The 6,157-nt window shown below is 44.5% G+C and overlaps 1 pseudogene across 1 annotated transcript; it reads right to left on the minus strand.

Moving 5' to 3' along the window:
- Window positions 1-369: 369 nt before the first annotated feature.
- LOC147884352 (uncharacterized) lies at window positions 370-4,198 on the minus strand (annotated as a pseudogene). The gene is made up of 3 exons (XR_015543629.1): window positions 4,136-4,198; window positions 3,434-3,875; window positions 370-3,323 (listed from the first exon to the last, which is right to left on the minus strand). The product of XR_015543629.1 is annotated as an uncharacterized LOC147884352 (transcript).
- Between the last annotated feature and the right edge of the window lie 1,959 nt (window positions 4,199-6,157).

The following is a 6,157-nucleotide window of genomic DNA, read 5'->3' on the forward strand; positions in this document are numbered from 1 at the left end:
ACGGGCCGTTTCCATAAATGCCTCAACGCAGCTGCTTCATCTCTTGTAGGGAACCAGGTGCTGGGCCTAATACAAAAGGGCCCACTGTTAAAATACTGAAAAGGTCGCAAAGAGCACTCACACTCATTTTGCAGAGAAGGATGCTGGCATGGTTTCATCTGATCAAATCAAATCTAAACAGTATACATCTCCCCATGACCATATACACGTTTCTCCTCTTGGTCTCTTAAGCCTCAGTCTCTTCATCTAAAGGGGAAGGATTATATACATCAAAATCAAGAGGAGCTACAAAAGGCAAAACTTGTACATAAACCTACATTTCAAATAGACTTAAAAAGGATGGAACAAGACTACAAATAGAACGAATGATCATGAGACAAAAATTAAAGAAAATGACTCTGTTTAGACATTCTCCTGTCCAACTTTATCCAAGCGGGTGACTATGTCCCCTATGATGGGTCTTTTGAAAGGATCTGGATCTATACATGGGCATGCCACATTTAATACCTCTACCATCTGCTCTTCATTGCCCTTATTTCGCAGCCCGCTGTCAAAAATCTCCTCAGGTTTGCCATTCAATCTCCACTGCAACACCCATGCAACAAGATCCCCAGCTCCTCTTGCCTTACAAATATCCACAGGACGCTTCCCTGTGAGCAGCTCCAGCAGAACCACCCCAAAACTGTATACATCACCTCTCCGTGTTGCATTCACAGCCTGGCCATATTCTGGAGGAATGTAGCCCAATGTACCTACCAACTCAGTTGTCACATGTGTATCAGTTGGCATCATCAACCTTGCCAAACCAAAATCTGCTAAATGAGCTTCAAACTTTTCATCTAACAAGATGTTGCTGGATTTGATATCTCGGTGTACAACATGTGGATTACATATCTGGTGGAGGTAAGCCAGCCCATGTGCTGCACCCTGCGCTATCTTCAGCCGCACAGGCCAGTCCAGGCATGTGCCACCATCACTTTTCTCGTGTAGCCAGTAATCAAGACTTCCGTTCTCCATGTACGAATACAGTAGCAGTCTGTCATCTCCAAGCTGAAAATACCCTTGTAAAGAGACCAGGTTCTTGTGTTGAGCCTTGGAAAGAGCCTCTACCTCTGCCCTAAACTCCCGCTCTATCTGCCCACAATCACCAGTCAGTTTCTTGATTGCAAGTCGGGTACCATCTGCCAGGTCTGCTCTGTAAACCAAACCGAATCCTCCACATCCAACTATATTTGCTGAATCGAAATTCTTTGTTGCTCTAAAGAGATCAGACACAGTAAATTTTGCCTGGCTGTGGAATAGATCCACTGAAAGGCTCTGTGCATCTGCAAGGCACTGTGGGAAACTTGCACCTCTGAGACTAACGTTACCCTCATATACACCACTCCGCCGAGAGAGTTTCCAAAATAGTCCACCCAAAAGTGCTGCAACTAGACCGATTACCAAGCTAGTAGGGACCAGAATTGCAATTCTGGTAGCATATGAGCTTCTGCTATATGCTGAATTTACTTCCGGCCTTGTGCCTCTCGTGCTTGTGCAGGGAGGAAGAGGAGTACCACAAAGGCCAGCATTGCCTTCATAACTTTTGTTTGAAAATGTTAAAAACTGGTTACTCAAAGGAATTTGACCATTGAGATTATTATAAGAGACATTGAAGTAGGAAAGGAACGTCAGTTGTACCAGGGATGGAGGTATAGTGCCTGTGAGATTGTTGTACGACAAATCAAGAATCTCTAGATCTGTCAGATTTGCCATCGTCTCTGGAATGCTACCAGACAAGTCGTTGTAGCTGAGATCCAAATTGAGGAGCTTTTTGAAATTACCCACTTGTAGAGGAATGGATCCTCTAAGCAAATTGTGAGAGAGGTAAAGCGATGGTGGAAATGAGGAAACCTGGGTGTACTTCAGCTCAGGAGAATTGCCCTTTTGGCTTATGGCCAGATTGCTTACCACTGATTGCAAGCCCGTTATATTCAGATCTCCGTGTGCTGGGGTAGGGAGGTCAAACAGTTGAGGAGGTATGGTGCCCATAAAAGAGTTGTTGGACAAATCCATGTAGAAAAGGTGTGGAAAGCTCCCCAACCAGCTTGGAAGAGGTCCATGTAAATGGTTCCAGGACAGGTCTAAAACCTGCAGCTTGGTACAATTTCTCAACCAATTGGGAAAATTTCCAGAGAAGTTGACATTCCCAAGAGCCAGAAGCTGCAGATTTGTAAGCCCATTAACAGAATCTGGAAGCCTTTCATTGAACACATTTTTCGATAGGATCAGGCTGACCAAACCAACACAGTTAGTCAAAGATGTCAAGCTTCCACTCAAATGGTTGCTCGAGAGCAAAAGGGAAGATAGGTTCTTTAACTCGTTTAAGCGAGGTGGAATCACACCAGTTAGCTTGTTTTTAGCCATGTTCAGGCTCTGCAAAGCAGTACACTCTGCCAATGAAAGTGGAATAGATTCATTAAACCTGTTGCTATTGAGATCCACCGCTTCCAATTCCAACATTTTGCCAAAATCCACATTAATTTGGCCCTCAAATTTGTTGCTGTTTGCAGTAAAAACCTTCAACTTGGTGCATGTAGATAGACTTTCAGGTAGTGAGCCAGAGAGATTATTAAAACCCAGTAAAAGCGAGTTCAGATTTACCAGATTACCAACGGCCGCGTCAATGGTCCCTGAGAAGTTATTCTTCGCTAAGTCGAGCTCAACGAGGGAGCTTAGCCTAAAGAGGTCCTTGGGAATTGGACCGGAGAGCTCATTGCTCTGCAAATTCAAGATTTCAAGTCGAACACAGTCTCCGAGTCCCTGTTCAAGAGATCCTGTGAGGTTACTGAAGGACAAATCAAGTATTCTGACACTTTGGGCAAGCTGGCAGACATCCGTTGGCACTTTTCCAGTGAGGCGATTCCTGCTTGCGGAAAAGCTTACCAGAGAAGTTAAGTTCTTTAAGGAGGGTAGATTTCCTTCGAGCATATTATTTGAAACATTGATCACCTGCAAATTCTGGAGGCTTCCCAATACAGACAGCGGACCTGAGAGATTATTGTTGCTGAGATCGAGCAGCTTGAGTTGAGAGAGTGAGGCTACTTCCTCGGGTATGTACCCATGAAGAGAATTATTTGACAGATTGCATCCCTGCAGCTCACTGAGGTTGCCCAATGCAGGCGAGATAGAACCATTCAACCCCATGGCGTGTAGAGAGATATTTACTACTCGGGGGGAAATTGAGCCATCACAAGTGATCCCTACCCACGTGCAGCAGCTCATATTTGAGATCCAGGAAGAGAGACTGGAACCCTCCGTCTGGTTCCTGAAAGCCAATAGAGCTGAGACATCCCCGATGTTACATGCGTTCGGCACTGGTCCGTCACCACTCCCTGCTACGGGCAAGCAATTCAGGGAGGAAAGGAGCAGCAGAGGAAATACGAATACATACATTTTGGTGGAAAGAAAGCTCTGATATGGCCCCGTTCACATAAGGAAGCAATGAGGCCATGAAGAAGGTGCACGCTGGAGCATCGAGGAGGCAGGAGCATAAAAAGAAATGGAAACTGGCCGGCAGCAATAGCTAGAAAAGTGGCAGTGGACGTTGATAGATGCACGAGGGAGGGGAGAGTGATTGTCAAATCGTCTCTCGTGTTACAATTCTGGGGGAGACGCAGATGCTGTATCTTATCTTGGAAAAGAATGATGAGAAGCAAGATTGGTAAAGATGCGGTGATATGATCCGTAGTCCAGACGTCGTTGAACGTGCGATTTAGCCTGTGGGTGAAATCAGAGCAAATCAAGGATGCTGGTGTCGCAGCAGCCGAGGGTTCGAAAGTTTCGGAGCATCTGCGGTGAGCGGATTGGACTCCCAATTTACGGGCAGGGGGTAGCTTTCAGATCAACGGTGTGATCAGAAGAAAGTTCAACGCTGTGGGCATGAGACACGGAGGGAGGACGGGGCAACAGGTGGTGCTTGATGGGCTTGTACGCCACGACGTGCTGGCAGCAGCTTCAGGGGGGCTTTGACTTTGCAGTTCCGTGATTCATGAATTATGATTATCTAGAGCTTCTTCACGTCACCCTCTCATTAGTCCCTCCTTTCACTTCTAGCATTTCTTTCTTTATCATCATTTCTTTCCCTCACTCTTACCGCACTTTCCCCATCTTCCCAAACCCTCTTCCCACGTAGCTCACCATGACTCTTTTCCCCCATTCCCACGACCTTACCTCCCCACCATGGCACCCATCCACTTGCTGCCTCCACCATTCTGTCAACCGGATGAGAGCATCCTCTCCGATCTCTCCACTACGCCGGAGAACTCAAACCTGTGTCCCGCAACATATAGAAGCTGCATCAAGGGCATCAATGCAACGAGTAGTTCTACTGCTCCATGGGGACTGTTCTATCTTCCAGAGGATTCATCGCAACATGACAGGCTTGCCAACATTATTTAGACCAAGCGGCTAAAACGTGTGGGTGTGTATATGCCGGTCCTGAGTTCAAGCCCCAGGGGTGGCTTAAGATTCTATCTTGGTCACCCTGTATGGGGGCACTATTGGCACTTTCAATTTCAGTACAACACAATAAAAAACAAAAACATGAAAGGCTTTAGGGGGCTAGTGATTTCTGGGGGCCTCTTAACATTCCATCAATTCCCAATTTCAAGGAAGGTCACGTGGCCTAGTTGAGGAAAAACACATCGTAACACTCTACTTTCTATTCTTTGGAAACACAGCATGAAGAATTCCCATACATGAGAATGAGCTCTTAACTAGTAGAGGAAGAAGAAGCCTACACGAACCAAGCCCCTATTTAAGTAGCTAACAATTCCCACAACGAGGAGGTGACCAAACTTGTAGCTAAAGTAGACTGCACCCTCTAAAAAGACAAAATTGAGCAAGGCTAAACTAGCCTTGCTATTCTCATTGAGTTCCACTTAATACCATTGCATTGCAACAATGTTCTCTAAAAGCTGTCTACTATTAGACCTAAGCATCAAACATCGGAAGCCTTGCTATTCTCATTGAGTTCCACTTAATACCATTGCATTGCAACAATGTTCTCTAAAAGCTGTCTACTATTAGACCTAAGCATCAAACATCGGAAGACCTCCAAGAGTCTAAAAAGATCAATTTTGCAAGCTAGGTCTCCTTTCCACACCATCTGTTAGAGTCCTCACATGCAAAATGGGTAATTATACATTTGTTCCCATGGACAATTATACATTTGTTCCCATAGCGCATCAGACAAGGGACCCCCATAGGACTATCTTGCTAAAAACTCAATTTTTCCTTATGTGGCCAAAAGATGCTTGACAATGATCAATTTTGGGACCATAGGACTCCATCATACACCTCTTCAGTGGACCTACACTTACATCCTACCCTTGGTTATTGATACATGTGCCCACTTGAAATAACTCGTCCTTAATGTGCCAATCCCCAATGTTCTTGTATAACACTACCACATGGTGTGTTGCTGTGTCTCTTTGTTGTGTCTCTTCTTTTCTTCCGAGAATTGGACAAAATCCTAGTTCGACTAGTTTCGTGCATTGGGTTACATCATGAGAGATGTCATGCAAGCAAGTAGCTTCTATTATTTCTTCAATTTCCTTGAAGGCCTCTAGTGACAATGATGGCCAACACAGCCTTCTTAACCTTGCTAGCAACAAGGGTATTGTATGTTTTTATCAAACCTATTCATAGTTGACCTAGGGAGTAGGCTTCGCCATTGAACACCATTGAAACAATTGTTGATTTTTGTTCTAGTAAGGTCCAAAGGGTGAAAATCAAAGTCGTGTATCCCATTGCTTATAAAAAGATCATGCAAAAGAGCTGAAATCCCCAACCCATCTAGAAAATTATCGTAAAGTAAACCCTATTTTTTGTCTCATGTACCCAAGGGGACATGATTGCGGAATGTTTCTCTTGGACATTGGTCTAAGGCTAACCCTCCTCTCGCAACATGCATAATTTCCACTCAAATAGTGAATTCGTACCAAAGATCCCTCAAAAGATCTTAGATTCTTTGCTCCACCTTTTCTATATCTGCCACTCATAAGTCATTCGACTAAATATTATGCTAGATTTTCACATATGCAACCATGGATTTCTTGAAATTATGCTAATAAGTTTTGTGAATTAAAAATGCAAGAAACCTCCCACTTTATTT

The sequence above is a fragment of the Dipteris shenzhenensis genome, chromosome 27, assembly GCF_047967505.1.
Source record: "Dipteris shenzhenensis isolate YYH24624 ecotype China chromosome 27, Dip_SZ_1.0, whole genome shotgun sequence".
Classification (NCBI taxonomy): domain Eukaryota; kingdom Viridiplantae; phylum Streptophyta; class Polypodiopsida; order Gleicheniales; family Dipteridaceae; genus Dipteris; species Dipteris shenzhenensis.